Below are 14,532 nucleotides of genomic sequence, written 5' to 3' on the forward strand. Positions count from 1 at the left end.
TAAATTCTCAGCACACTCACGAACATGAAAATAGAATCGTTACGAACTTTAATAGTTACTACTGTGAAAATCTGACGATGTCAGATTGGAATATTGTTCTCTTCCCTTCGAGATATCGAGGAGTGAGAAAAGTATGTACTTAGTTTTAATTACATTTTTAAATTTCCAGGTTTTTCCTAAGATATAAAGTTTTTTGGTAGAGTGTGGTAGATTAGTTCTTTCGATCTCTCATTATTCATTTGATTAATTAGTTAAACGGTTGCTGTCAGAAACATGATAGATCCTGTGAGTAATTGTTATCATGTGCTGCTTGTATTCGCTGCGAAACCTAAGTTCTCAGAAAGTATGAAGCGAACATTGTGGAGATCCAACTAATACTTCATTCGACATAATAAACCATTGGTAGGTTTGTTGGCAGGTCATTTCAGACTACAATTGAAACATTAAAATGTAATAGTTTTCCCCAAATCGGTTTCATTTCGTAGATCACACACAGCGAGAAATCATTTTTCGCCAGCTGTACTTCCGTGAAAATCTCCTATCCTTTACTTGCTGCCTCGGTAGGCATGATTATTACCATCTCTAGATACATGTGGACTTCCGTTGATTGACACACATGGTGATGGCAACTCTAAAACAATTGCCTGGTGAAAAGCAAATATTGACTCACTTTGCCTTCTAAACGAGGGCACAATTCAATTGGGATGACATTTCATCTGCTCGGAATACAATGTGCTCTGTGCGTTTAGTCTGTAAGTCTATGTGTACACAACTGGGCACAAAAGTAGCGTAGAAGATAGATAGCGATGTCGATCTAACTAGCGAGGTAAATAATCTACACTAAGACAGCTGGGACCATGTATTTTATATCTCATTTGTTCCATTAAAGTCTAAAGGAGTCCCGGGTTCGATACCCGGTGGAGGAACATAGTGGTTCGTATCCAGGGTACATAAAAATCATGATTTTTATTTAGGAAATGAATCATTTTTGATAATTTTTTTATATAAATCGATTTTTTTAAATTTTAAACGATTTTTTATTTTAAAAAACACGCTTAAAATTGTTTGTGGTTTTTGGCACCACACAGAAATTGTTTTTCTAGTAAACGGCTCTTTAAAATATTTGAACAGTTTGATTGTAGCAAATAAAAAAAAATCATAGTCTTTGTAGCTGAATTTTGGCAATTTCTTAATTGATAGTTTGCAAAATATCAGCTGCCATGTTTATTTTATATAATTTGCTACACAAAATGTTTGCTACTTTTGCTTATAAAAATTATTGAATTTTAAATCAAGAGAAACTTAAGTATGTTTACAGTTTAATGTTACATTTCCTTTCGTATGAACTTCACCCCAGCAGTACATATAATTTATTTTGTTTCCTAACTTGTCCTTTTTTAGATCATAATAAATACCATTAAATGTTTACAAATTAATGTACTTTCACCAAAAGTGTTCTGATATCTACAAAATCCTTATGTACATTATTCTATAAATTATTTATTTAAAGCGGCCGGCCTCCGTGGCGGAGTGGTTAGCACACTGCGCTACGACGCCAGGGGTCCCGCATTCGAATCCTGGCCTGGGCATGGATGTTTGTGAGTGTCCATTCATCAATTTTATCATGTCATCACTTATCCCAATCTTCGCAAATTAGCCAAAATTCGCACAAAAAGCGAAGTAAAATAAAGCAAATCAATAAATCAATCAATATTTGTTTTAAGTGATTTAAATCAGTGACTTTTTTAAAGATCAACTGATTTAATTCGATCCACCTTGTTCGTATTCCACAATAAACTTAAGTCCAGTCCCGATTATCCTTTCTGTACATAAAGTGAACTTAAAAACCAAACTCAAACAAACACACATTGAAGTCTAGCTCCACCTCTGCGAAATATATTGCTAGTATTGATTCTGTGGTGTCGTAATTAAAAGCACAGTTGCATGCTCCGGGTAAGGCATAACTAACTCTCTTTTGGACCAACGTTCTTTAAAATACTGAAAATATGATGAACTGTTGAAAAGGGGACACGAGTATTTAAATGTTCTTATACGTAAGTGAAAATCTTGTTCGATGATTGTAGTTTAACTTGAGCATGCTCTCAATGTAGAAAATAATACATTTGAAAGAGAATATTGATTAGAATTTTGTATACTTCGCGTCTTCGTTTTTTAGTTACGAAGCCAGTAAAACTGCATGTAGCAGAATGTCTGAACCGAGTTTGGCAACTTTATGCAAAATCGGAATCGTTAACATTTCAAAGAGCAGAATGCTGAAGAAGCGATGCCTCGCGGCCCCGTTCCTTGTTCGTGGCTTCAAAGAACGTCTCAAAGAAAGATTTGGTTCTTTGTAATGTGACAGCTTGATGCAGATACAGCTCTTAAGGCAAGAACTGCATAAAATCCTTTTTGTTTCCTTGAATGATGTCACGGTGCAAAAGATGACGTTGCGGTTTCTTTGAAAATAAATTTAATTCTGTGGCCAACTACCAGCAGCCGCCTTGGTGACGGGAATTTTTCGGTGAAGTTTTTGTTACAAAAGCAATTTTTTTGCTTATATCTCTCAGGTCTCGCGTTTTCAAAGATGTTATGAAAATACTTAAATATTTTTACGTATTTGGATGTTTGGTGGTTTAAATTACTGATGTGGAGGTGAGAAATAACAAAGGAGCAATTTTCAGCTGCCCGCAACGTTAATTTTTCGATTCGTTTTCCTATCTCTACCGTTAGATGTTCCTGCGCTCTGCCTTTGAAGTTGAACATTGAACTGTAGCTGTATTAAGCTTCGGTTAAAAGACCTAAAAAGTTATTAAACTTGTAATGAAAATCTGCAAAAATACTAAAGAAATAACAAATAAATCACATGAACCTAAAAACGTATTAAAATGCAAAATATAAACAATGTTTTCCGGTTATTGAATGTGAAATTGGTTCTAAGTCTACTTTATGCACTGATAGGCTAATCGTGATGGAGTTTAAAGCAGGTATCGAACCCGGGGACTCTTGATTTCAAGCCGACGACAATCCCACCACGCAATCAAGGAGATCTATTTTTAATTCTAACGAAGTGAAACGAACAATTCGTCCCTACCGAGACAAAGAGGCGTATCTCAGTTTTCCTGATTTTTCAGGAGAGCATTGTAAAGTTTGTGATCATACATTATCATTGATTGTACATTGGTTTTCAGGGGTATTGAAATGTGTCGAAGCATACAGATAGCTTAAGGGCCGTGCTTTTTGGCGAGTATGTTTGCATTTTTGCAAATCAGTAATAATGGCTTTGTTGGCCGTTGGAAACAGAGACGCCCATTTGTCTTGTGAGAAAAACATGTTCCAGTGGAGATATTTTGAGTTACGCCACAGGTACGCCTTTTTGTCTCGTAACTGGAGATTACACAAAGTATACCATGAAGTGGGAAATGAGTGAGTTACGCCCAAAGTAGTCACAGGATCTTGATGATGAACAGAACAGAAAGTCTTCCTTTCTATGATAATGGTTCGCGGAAGTTTGGTAATTAAGTAGCAACATGGTAAACTGTTTAATGGTAGGTAAATGAAAATAAACATTTGGTAGTATCAGAAAAATAATTTAAGAAATCTGGAAACACACCAAAGAACATTAAATACAAGAAATCATTGCAAAGGTTTACTTACAATATGCAGTTCGCTAGTGCGTAATATTCCATTGTGTAAAGTATTGTACTATAGATCGCATGCCCATTAACAAAATAATACTGGACACTTACAGTAACAAGAAACCTCAAGTACATAATACAATACTGGAACATATTTGGTATTGCCATAACGATATTGATATTAACGTAAACATACACAGAACTATATGGACTCCTGTCAGAAATACTATGAAGTGACATAATCACAAACTGTCAGAACATCATATTTTGACCCTTAGATACAAATAGTAACATCTAAGAAACTATTGCAAGCAATATTGTCATGTTTTCAATCCGGCAAGAATTCAAGAAACCTGACATAATCCGCTACTCTGACTACAGGTAAGATATTGTGACAAAGGGACATCAAATCATCATATTTGTCCTTTGAAATCTTAGGATGTTCTGAGTACAATTTACATGGTAGTTGCCAATTGGGTTTAGCTTGCAGTCGTTGTTTCGGACTCAAGGATCTGACTCCACCAGATGACTGGTTTTGAAGAAGACTTTGTCCTTATCAGTCTTTTGCACCATCACCTCTCGCATTGCAGTGCAGTCAACACAATCTCCCTGATCATCTTTTCTGATGGATAGTATGCGAAGATCACGTGCCATGGTTTTGTAATCCAAGAAGTCAGAAATATGGAGTGTGTGCACAATATATATTATTTCTTTCTCCTCGCGAGGCGGAAGATTGGGATCAGTTGGGAAGGCACGTAGAGATCAGCAGCATTATCTATGTCTGTGCTAATGGCACTATGTGCAGAATCTCCCTCGTTCTGCCCGTGGTAAGGTTAAAAGAAGAATATTGTTTTCCAAGCTGGATACTGTGTGCAAGAACATGGTTACTACAATGGAATTCTTATTTTGTCCAGGGAATCCATCCGCAAATAAAGTTACTTCTTTGATATTATGTGCGGCATTGAGATTTTCGAGGTACATTCTCAAGCAAGTGGTGATTTAACATGATCCTCTTCTTCCCTGTCCTTCATGCCACGTAAAACAGTGAGGTCGTAAATAGTAAAGTTGTAGTTCGAGTAACTTGAGTTACGCCCTTCTGTCTTGCGACAAATGCTTACTTTTTGAGATGCGTCGTCACTCATGGAGACCGTATCGTCGTATCCGTTGAGTTTTGCGATACGCCTCTACGGCATTTTGTAGATGTCACAAAGAGGAAAGCCCCGGTGGACTTATCTCAATTTGCCCTTTTTTTTTAGATACGCCCCTTTGTCTCTGTAGGGACGAATTATTATGTGCAGCGCCGGCTTCAAGGCTCCCGAAGAAACGCGGCTTTTCATGAGCTTCCAAACCCTGCTCGTGAATTATAAGCTTCTCAGGTGTCCGAACAAGACGCTCGTGCATAAATAAACCGTACGCTACTTCGTAAATATGTCGAACATGGAGAGGTGGAAATATGATTAGTAATTCTTCATTTTCATACACATACATCACACCATTTTTTGTGGGGGAAAATTCCCAATAAGTAAGTTTCGAAGTTAGAGAAATTGGAATCGCTAAAGTCGAAAGGAAAACAACTAAATCCGTGCCTCGTAACGAGTTTGAGTCCCTCGGGAAAATCTCTGCTCCGGAAGACCTGGCAAATGGAACCGTCGTGGCGATGGAAGGAGCGTCGTCCCAATCCCCGCCTCTGCTGACTCAAATCCTCTCCTGCTTTAGCCTTTCACGGAGGTCTACGGAGAAAGTGTCAGGTTGAGGTGAAAGAGCATCCCTAGATGTTTTCTTCGGTGTCTTCTCCAATTGACACTCGAGAGACAACAACATTGATTTGTGTTGTTAGGCACCGAGAAAGAAAGATTTTTCTTGCAGTCAATAAATAAATAATAATAAAAGAGGAGGATACTAATAAGGGCTGTAAACCCATGCATATGTGCAAAAAGATTTGCAAGGAATTTATAAGATTATACATATCTTAGAATAAGTACACAACAACTAATTAATAACATTTTTGAATCTCTACCAATTAATTGTAATGAGTATCATTATCGTACTTACAACTAGATTTTAAGGTCTATATATATATACGTATATGTGTGTATATGTGTGTGTGATGGTGTATGTGTATGTGTGTGTGTGTGTGTGTGTGTGTTCGCCCATGTGTGTATTTACCCGCTCGTACCAAAAGTTAACTTTGAGTTCCTTTATCCGCTGCAAAAGTTTGTCGGTGTTGTAGGACGACATGGTGAGAGCAGTTCCAAAATGAGTAAAAAACTCGGCTAGTTTCGAATTTAACAAGATCAATTCGGTTTGGGAAGTACTACTTTCCTTGTTACAGCTACTGTTGCGTGGGAGTTTATACTCCAATCATGTTCCGATAAGTAGTAGAAGCATTCGTCACTTCATGTTGGAGTTCAGAAATTCCCTGACTCATAGCATTTGCATTTTTTGTATAAAAATTAAAATAACTTGGTTCGTTTTTTAGCATACATGTTTGAGACATCATAGTCTAAAGATGGCGAATGTGTACAAATATCACGTAGCTTCCTACGAGAAACCATGACATTGACATGCTGTGTCAGAAGTCGCAATTATCGGGTTACAGGCCACGTACTTTGACTTAACACAATGACCCTATTTTGTAGAGTATTTTTTTAAATTTTTAACTAGCCATATTCGTTTCAAGCCGTGGGTGTTTGAATAAGATTGCATCATGCAAGTTTAATCTGTAACTCTACCCTTCAGCAGCAATTTTTGACAGTCAGCTATGAAGTTCTATTTTTGAGGCAGCCTTTCTGTTTAAAAGAATACACAAATTTGCGTAACAATGTGCTTATGTAATAAAAATTAAATGTGGTGCTTTCTCCTTTTCACAAAAAATGTCATTTTTTTCCTGTTTATGCTACGTGCATTGGAGCTTCCACGGAAAGCTTTCGTTCCTCAAAATAATTTTCTTAATTACCTGATCAAGTCAAGAACTAACATAGCCAGTGAAACAAAGTTATATTTTCCTAGTAGGTTAGATTTTTCTTGCATTCTAGAGCTTTTTTGTGGAGACATGGTGGAAACTGAGCTCCGGGAAGCGTTTTATCCATCTATATCCATGCGTAAATCAAAGTGGTGACAAAGCACAGTTTCAGTACATCCATTACACGCTAGTTTTTTTCAGGCAGCACCTTTAGAAACTTTCAGGTGAAAGCAATTAAACGTATATCGCCCAAAAACTAGCAAGAATTGAAACAACTAATGCTCTATATTACACCATGCCATATTTGAGCAAAGGGTAAAAGATAATTAAGGACCGAGAGATTAATAATTAATTGAAAGTGAGAGCACATGGAAATAAACCGCTGGCGCTGAAATTAGGAATCTACCATGCAGTGTATGTCTTCTGATGTGCGACACAAAAACTAGAGCACCGAGAAGTATAAAGCTTTGTGGAAAAAATAAGAAAATTCACCGGAACGATGAAACACGCCTCGAGTGTCAAGTACTTGCCGTACGTGCGAAAGGACTCCAGCGAGTTCCAGTGTATCCAGCACGTCCTCCAGGATCGAGGCGTCAACTACTTCGGAGTACACTGAGTTCCAGTGCCAGAATATTCCAGTATTCAAAAGTTCCAAATTCCAGGCTGGTGTATAAATAGACTAGAACTATCCTGGGCGCATCCATAAAATAAGTGCAACGTAAAACGAAGTAAATCATTTCATTATGCGCCCTTTGTTCCAAGAAACATGTGCACGTTTACACACAGAAATTTGTATGTTTCTCCCAGTGGATTGATCGAATAAAATATTCAATTTTCTCTAAGATGTCGCATACCTCCTGACAGCTCTTAAAAGATGGTATAATTAGGTGAACCTCATAGCATAGGACGCGAATATACCGAGTTTCTTATCTTGTGAAAGAAAATGCTTTCTAAAGAGTATTTTCTTAATTTTTGTGTGATCAATTGCACGAATGGTGGTATTTCTTGCTCCATCGTTCGATTGAATGTTTGCACATGTACGAAGTATGAGCTTTGAAAGAGTTCAGATATTTCTCGCTGTAGCTGTTCGCGTGTCGTTAGGTTCTTGGTCAACAATGCAAACCGAGAATTCAAGCATAGACGCTTTGTATCAAAGGAGAACATTCAAACATTTCGCTTGTCAAAGTCTCCCCGATGACGTATTGATAACGCCGTGGCTTTGTAATTAAGATCTCTGGTGGCTGGGATCGCCATTTAGGTACAAAGTGGACTAAAGAAAACATTTTGACCATTTTGCTTGTAGGGCATTCTTTTAATAGAAGCGAAACAAGCAGTGAATTACAGAACGCCTTGTATCCTTCCACCTGAAGCACGGCGAAGTAAGGCGGGTTGTTGAATACCAGGCGCTTTCATCTCTTCGTCCGAATGTAGACGCGAGAAATCCGTAGGGTCTGTGGGATCTGTGGAGCAAGGCCTCTCGTAACTGTAGATAAAGTAAGAAAGCAAGTGTGCGGACCAAACAAGTGCGCGCTGCTCCAAAAGGCGGGTAGGTGTATCGCCGTCCCTGCTCCCCCCCCCCCCCAGCGTTCATTGGTCGAGCCCTCTGGAGTCACTACTTGTGCAGAGAACTTTTTTTTCGCCTACTCACAGATTCTAGGAAAAGAGAGACAGTGGTGAGGTTGAAATTCCATTTATCACTTACAAATTTACGCACAGCTGAATTAAGCCTAACCTTCGAAAATGCACTTTTGGACAGACCCTCAATATGGAATATGAGCTCCGGGGACACCTTTTATGTATCGATCTCAAGCAGTAGATCACGAATACATGAGCCCTTAAAAATTACTTGAGTATGCTACACATTTTTATCTATTTTTTTTGCCCAACAACTCGAAATTGAAAATTTTGAAATATTTTGCATGACGTAAATGTACAAGTATTTATCTGAAATTTTCGCTGGAGCTAGACATCGCGAATAACTGGAACGGTATTGCATTAATGAGAAGTTTCAAAATGGCGGATATGGGTCCCGGGTTCGATACCCGGTGGAGGTACAAGTGGTTCGGATCCCACTTTAAACTGTAGGTTTAGTCCCGATTAGCCTTACTATGCATAAAGTGGACTTAAAACAACAAATCAAATTTAAAAAATCAAAATCAAAATGGCGGATGGAAAACAGATTTTCCTTATGTCACGCTCATTTTCCCGTCGATTTTCTTACAAACTCTGTCAAGAGAACATTTTCAAGGCCTCTCCGATGGCGCAGTGGTAGCGTCACCGCCTTGTAATCAAGGGGTCCCGGGTTCGATACCCGGTGGAGGTACAAGTGGTTCGGATCCCGCAATAAACTGTAGGTCCAGTCCCGATTAGCCTTACTGTGTACAAAGTGGACTTAAAACACCAAATCAAATCAAAGAAAACATTTTCGATATGTAGAGAACTAAATTCACACTAATGTTAGGTCATACCTAGGTATATTGGAACAGACACTTAATATAAATTAAATTTTCCTAGGGGAATGAGGACCAAGTCATAAATATTTGGAGAATGATAACTACTGCAAATAACAAGCTTTTCGGGTTAGATATTTGCAACTGATAGGTTCCTTGGATTTTATTTGATATTTGTTATTAATCGTCGCTTCTCTTCCACTTGTGGCTAATCGCGACGATAAGTATGAGTGATGATAGAACGAAATTGATTAAGGGGCATTCACAAAGTACCATGCCTATGCTAGGTTTGAACCAGGCACAGGCGCTCTTTGAAAGTGCCCCTCATTAATTTCGTAGATTCCTTGGAGAATTCGTTCAGTTTTGTATGTAAGCAAAATTGGTGAACATGGCGGACGAGAAACAGATTTTCCTATCTTGAAAACTATTCGAATGTTGTCCATATTTGTGTATATTTCTGGAATTTGAGGGCATTATTCGAGCTTTAGAAGCGTCACGGTTTGCAGACGTTTAATGATACCAACTATCATACCTCATATCAACTAGATACCTTTGATAACGAATTTGGTATTGTATTTCAGTAAAATCGGTCGAACCGTTTTGAAGATGACGAATAAATAATTTATACAAATTATGCTGATATATTCGAATTTTTGTTTAGATTATATTTGTAGAGCATAAAAAACTACACTAATTGTAATTTTAGGTAATTATTTGGGATGAAACTTTGTTAATAAAATGTTATAATATAATTCGTAGTTAGGGGGTGGGGGAAATCGTGCGCATTTTGATTTTCACTTCTTTAACTCGAAAAAATAGAGAAAATAAATTGGTCTACAAGATTAAAGATGGGATCCTTACGGCAATAAACCAATATTGCAAATTTCTGTTCAATTTTTTGCCATTTCGGGAACTTTGAAGGTTGCCATGCGAGGACTTGAAGCACTGCCCACATTTTCCTAGACTAGATTTTCGTGGAATGAGAAACGAAAATTTTAACAGTGTTACTGATTCACTCGAGCTAAATGTTTATAATGAGAACTTTTTAAAATGACGTGTTATTTCGTAGAGGCATAGGGATTAGAAATATGGCCAAAGTCACATATTTTGTGACCGAGATAAATGAAATAAGTATTGGAGGTTTGGAGCTGAAATTCATATCCAATATTCATGCAAGATTCAATTCAATTCAATTCAATTCAATTCAATGGTCTTTATTCTTTGGCGAGGTTCATCAAATGCTGATCTACCACGTAACCCCACAAAGAAAGTTGTATCAGAGTACCTAGGTACATTATTATACATGAAGATCATAAGACACTACATTAATAAAATAACAAAAAACTACTACTACTACTACTACACAAAGAAAACCACAAAAGAAAATAGATGATGATATATATATATACAGTGCGTGTGTGTAAATAAGTGTATAATACATGTATTATTACTTAGTTTCAGTCCAGTTTTTTCTAGTACACAATTTCAATTTCTAATCGTATGTGGTTTTACTTTGCTTCTGCTGATCATCAATCAGTGAATTATATACTGCCATACGAAAGCTGAGTAGTGTTCGGGAATGCATTCCAGATTTTAGGTGCCACGTAACTAAACGAAGATTGCGAAACAGAAGTTCTGCAGCGAGGTATATGGAGATTAGCTGCATTTCTAGTGGAGTATGAGTGCGTTTCACTCCTGGCTTTAAGCTTCACACTCAGATAGTCCGGGATATGTTTATTTATAACATTGCAACTTGCAAGTAATGCAGTTCGTGCAGTTCCCCCCGTCTTGCCATGTTGAGAATTTTGTGCTGATTTAGCTCAGGGAGAACGTATTTGTGATTTTTAAATCTGTAGACATAACTCATGCATACATTTTGGACTTTCTGTATTTTGCTTTAGAGCCTTTTTGTGATTCTTGGCCCGTAAACAACGTCGCAATAGTCGAAAAGAGGATATATTAAAGATCGGACCAAATTTAATTTAATTTTGGGTGAAATAAAGTTAACCAGCGTGTGTGTAGACTCTTTACCCCTGAATATCCTTTACCACATTGATTCAGTACATGTTCAGACCAGTCTAATTTTTGATCCAGGGTCAAGCCTAAATTTCGTATTATTTGATATAATGTTATGTTCTGCGTTTATCTTAATATTTTGCATTCACTGAGATTAATTTGTTTCGGGAGATTATTGTTTCCGATAATACGAAGTAAATGTATATGTCTTTGAATTTAGATTCACACCATTTGCGTATATTTTTAAAGTCGTGATTTAATAGTGCAATTGCATTTTGTAAATTAGACATATCTGTCGATATATGCAATTGCGTGTCGTCGGCATAACAGTGCACATTACAACATTTCACGGACGTTATCAAGTCAGCAGCTGCTAACGTGAATAATAAAGTACCCAGGATTGAACCATGAGGGACGCCAGCGTTCACTCGCAGAGGCGATGAAAGTTTATCTGTCAATACACACTGTTGCCTTCCACGGAGATACGTCTCGAACCATTTGAGTGCTATTGGGGAAAATTTGTAATACTGCAGCTTTGCAAGAAGTAGTTTATGTGGTTGCGTGTCAAAAGCTTTACTTATGTCAAGTAGAACTAACATTGTTACATGTGATTTGACCATTGCATGGAAAATATCGTCGGTCACTTTCAGAAGAGCTGTTTACGTGCTATAGTGAGGACGAAAACCGGATTGTTGCGGGGGAAGAATGTTAGAGTCGCTAATATACGAGTACTTACGAACTTGATCGTTTACTATCTTCTCAATAATTTTGGAAAGTACCGGCAAAATACTAAGGGGGCGAATGTCATTTACAGACATACCTTCAACGGCTGATCTGGTATTCCATGTGAGAAACATCCGTCAAAGCGTTTCGATGGCGGGAGAAATATAGTTTCGAAAATTCAAAATTATTCTGATATTTTCAAATATCTGTCTACTCTTCATGTTCCGAGATTAAGAACGTATTCCGCAGCAATTTTAGAGCCTCACTTAATAGAATAGTCAGGCGGCCAAACTAGAGCGGCAAATCACCAATGTTTGGAAGCACCGACTGCCGTAAAATTTGATCATTTTTGGGAGAATTCACACAGAAACGACAGGCGACACGTGTCACTTGAGGATTGTACCAATCGAACTCCGACTTATGCGGCCCATCATGCCGCTACGGTGTGAAACGTTGCTGCTCATTAGCTCGTTCTCAGGCGACGTTTGTCGCTCCGGTGTGAATTCTCCCTGACAGCAGCCAAATACTTCGAATGCTATTGAAGTGTGCTCTGATAGTCACACACGCATGTACTTCTGTGATTTAAATTTCTCATAAATCGAAACGCAAAGAATGAAATAAAAATAAAAATATATTAACCTCTCAGTATTTTCGATTCCATTTCGTGATAATTTTCTTTAGTGCAGCAAGGGGAAAAGGCTTATAGACCGAGAAATGCTTGTGAACGTCCGCCTTTGTCAACAAGGGGAATTTTCAAAGCGTAAATTGCGTCGTATAAAATGTCGCATTCGTTACTGAATGGCTCTGTAAGTTCGTAACCGATTAATATTTTCGAAACGGAAAATATGCGTTTGAGCGTTACTACATGAAAGGACAGAAGCTTTTTTTCCCCAAAAAAAAACCTACAGGGGAGAGACAAAGGAAGGGCGACGATAGCTTTCTTAATTTAAAACTACTTTCGAGGAACACAATTTTGCAATGAATGCCAAAAAGAGAGTTTTCATTAAATTATAAAGACAATATTCTTTCATTTTTTTTATTTTCAATTCGCGACAATTTCTGTTGTATGCTACTGCTCTGTTCTAGGAATGCTACAAATTCACTACGTCGTGAACCATTTACTATTCCAGATTTTGTAGTATCATTACATCAAAACGCAACAAATACTTGAAACGCAAATATAAATACGATGGCATGCGTCGGCTAACAATAGAATAAGTTAATAAATAAACAGTTACAGGACAAAGAAAAACTTAAAGAAAGCTGTTGATTAATTGTCTTTTCAGAATAGCTCGCACTCTATAAGCTTGTTTTGCTATCTATTAAAATAAAATAGGTAAGGATATTTCATATGCATTTACAACTGTTTTTTTTTTAAAGAACGTGCTCTTCTATACCACATCCTTTTTATTTGTAAGAAATGGATTGTATGAATAAAACTTAACATCTACACTTTTTGGTGTATGTACTCCTTTTCGTGGGAATAAAAGTTGAGCATGTGATGAGACCGTGAGCACCCGCTCCAATGGTGAGCACGTACATACCAATTCTTCGATATACTGTAAATAATAGAAACACTTGTGTATGCGTGCCCTTACATCATGAGAGATTGTAGCATTGGAGTTGATTCATACGGAAAATTGAGAACCTACTCAATTTTATTAAAACGACTCAAAGATTACTTCGTAAGTGAAAATATATAACACTTTGGATCGAAGCAGCACGATATTCTGAAAATATATCCTAGTTGCCCCACCATTCCGGCTTTCCATTTGCGTAGCGACCCCAAAATTAAGACATCTAAGTTTCGTCTCTTTTAAATGACACACGCCCATTCCACTTAACCAGACTTTTGGTTGGCTGCAACAAATGTGCGCCCACTGAGTCCTTCCGCAACTAGGATGCAGTCGAAGAAGCTGTCGGAAGTTTAGTTTCAAAGAAATGCCTCAGTGTTCAAACTTATGAAATATAGTGACCTGTTTCGAAAGTCTCATGCAGAATTTAAGAATATACTCATGTGGATTTCATACTGTGCTGCTAGTAATTTTGTAACAGAAAATATATCACACATGGAGGTCCAAAGGGTGCCTTCCACACGTCAGTTTTCTAAACCAATCTAATTTTTTGAAGGAATTCTGTCATGGAAGTTGTTAAGCAAAATAGTTTGTGAGATACGTCTCATATGTAGACAACGGTGAACATGTCCAAAACGGCATTTTTCACAGTTAGGCTACTCGGGAGTGGGTCTGCAATTCATCCACACCATAATTTCCTTTTCGATTTCTCGCATGTGGACTCACTAAAAAGACATGAAAGCACGAAAAGAGGAGACTTACCTTGCAGGAGAGAAGAACCGACGGCTGCTGTGCCACCTGTTGACCTGGCTCCGTCTGATCTGCCGTCAGCTTTATGCGGACTGGGAGGCTGAGCAACAGGTGTGTATGGAGAGATCAGCCCTCGTCCTGCGTCACATCGCCCGCCACTCGTCATTGGCCGAAGGAAGACGGCGTGGGGCCCTGCATTCTGACGGATCAGCTTCCCCCCAACGCCTTCACTTACCACCGCTCACTTTTTCGTTTTTTTCTGTTACTTTTTTTGCTGTTACGGAAAGTATGTGTCAGTTTAAGTATCTCTTGCTGTCTCGGTCATTTTACTCCGTTTCCTGGATGATGAGACAAACACAGATCCATTCCTAACCCACGATTTCAACCTGGGACCCTTGGAATTGTTGTGTTTCGCGCTAACA

General features: G+C 38.0%; 1 protein-coding gene across 1 annotated transcript in view; it reads right to left on the reverse strand.

The window, feature by feature from the left end:
* Positions 1–14,185, reverse strand: part of LOC145987363 (uncharacterized) — a 91,202-nt gene extending 77,017 nt beyond the window's left edge. The window contains exon 1 of the mRNA XM_083121891.1: positions 14,123–14,185. The gene's annotated coding sequence lies outside the window, so the exon portion shown is untranslated. The remainder of the gene's footprint in view (positions 1–14,122) is intronic.
* Positions 14,186–14,532: the final 347 nt, after the last annotated feature.

This window comes from Lepisma saccharinum, chromosome 4, assembly GCF_977018435.1.
Source record: "Lepisma saccharinum chromosome 4, izLepSacc3.1, whole genome shotgun sequence".
Lineage (NCBI taxonomy): Eukaryota > Metazoa > Arthropoda > Insecta > Zygentoma > Lepismatidae > Lepisma > Lepisma saccharinum.